The sequence below is a fragment of the Capsicum annuum genome, unplaced genomic scaffold (genome assembly GCF_002878395.1).
Source record: "Capsicum annuum cultivar UCD-10X-F1 unplaced genomic scaffold, UCD10Xv1.1 ctg4557, whole genome shotgun sequence".
In the NCBI taxonomy this organism is placed as follows: domain Eukaryota; kingdom Viridiplantae; phylum Streptophyta; class Magnoliopsida; order Solanales; family Solanaceae; genus Capsicum; species Capsicum annuum.
Window position 1 is genome coordinate 114500 of NW_025853076.1, and position 1632 is coordinate 116131.

The window sequence follows — 1632 nt, forward strand, 5'->3', positions numbered from 1 at the left end:
TTTCCTTGTATTCATGTTGAATATCATAAGTAATTTTGACAATGAATGTCATAAGTAATTTTGACAATCAACTTATATGTGTGTATTTTCGGAATCCCTCTTTTCTAGTGCGGCCAAATTAACTCTTAAAGTTGAACATAAAGATAGTTGTAAATAAATAATTTGGAAGAGCCAAATTAGTTCTTAAAGTTGAACATAAAGACAGTTATAAATAAATAATTTGGATGTGAATATTCTTTTTAGCTCTATTCATGATGGATGATTATGATCAAAGGATAGATATGTAGGTTAGCACGTAAAAAATAGATAGATACATAGATTCATATAAGAGATTCGCTTATATCAAATTAATAAGAGACACAGTAATAGACTAAAGCTAGAGATTCATGTGTTTCTTCTCTTTTAAACCAAAGGTTCTCTTCTATTCTTCCTCTTGAGTGCCTATCTGGAATCTCTGTTATCTTCACTGTCTTATTTTCTTTTTTCAGTCAAAGTACCACACGTGATCATATGCCTAATCACATATTCAAGAACTTTATTAGAGACACAGGAAGCCAAGATAGAGAAAAGCACAATCAACAAAGCAAAACTACAGATCGATCAACATACAGTTCAAACTTGTTAATCTACATCTCAGCTTTGGTAGCTTTAATATCCTCACCACCAGCAGATTTGCTTTCCTCTGCAGTACTAATCACCTTATTCTGTTTCTTCAATATTAATCTTCAACACAGTATTTTCCAAATGAGCCTTGATGTGTTCCAAATCAGCATTTCCAGGCAGTCTAAACTGTCTTCAATTACTTCTTCTTCTGTTTTCCTTTCTCCACTGACTCTCAACACCCTGTTTTCTTCCACCTCAACTTGATGTCCTCCGTCTTCATCCGTCGTATGTCAAGTGTAATTACATGCTCCTTTTCAGTTTCCTTCCAATCTGAACTAACGAGCTAATAAGGCGATTGATTTGACACCTTTTGTAATGGTGAGTGGGGTTTGTTCAAGAATCTTGAAAGGATCAGCTTCTTGTGGAAACATTATGTCCCATATGGGGCGTGTGTATGGTATTAGTGCCTCATTTTTTGATGGAAGAAAGGCCATAGCAATTGCTCAAACTAGAAAACTTATTAAGCTGACAGTTGCTTTACTATCTTTTTCTCTCTAAATATACTGTTTTCCTTTTAAGGGAATTGAGTATGTTGGAGATTGTTTATGGTCTGCAAGGCAACTGTTATGAATGGGCCGAAATCTGGTAAAGTAGCCCAATATCACATTAAGTGGCTATGTGTGGGATACGGTTTAATAAATAGCACATTTTAGGAAGAATAATCTTATGCAAATGGTGATAATTGCTTAGGAAAAGGCTATGCTTCTCATCCCCAATTCTCTCTAATCCTCTCATCCCCTTCTACTACTATTATGTTCTTTCATATTGTAATTTCTATATTCTATATTAATCAAGTTTATTAGTTTCGTTGACTTTGTGTATTGATTGTTGAATTGAGAATTCGGGTTTGTTTCATTGGTGCTTCATCAAGAGGTCTCCAATGGAGGGCCCAAAATTTCGAACTCCCTATGATTCAATTAGCGTCGGAAGGGATTCATGGTCAAAGGAGATATGTGAAATTCGTTCATT

General features: G+C 34.7%; 1 pseudogene; it reads right to left on the reverse strand.

The window, feature by feature from the left end:
* Positions 1–366: 366 nt before the first annotated feature.
* LOC124892299 lies at positions 367–1396 on the reverse strand (annotated as a pseudogene).
* Positions 1397–1632: the final 236 nt, after the last annotated feature.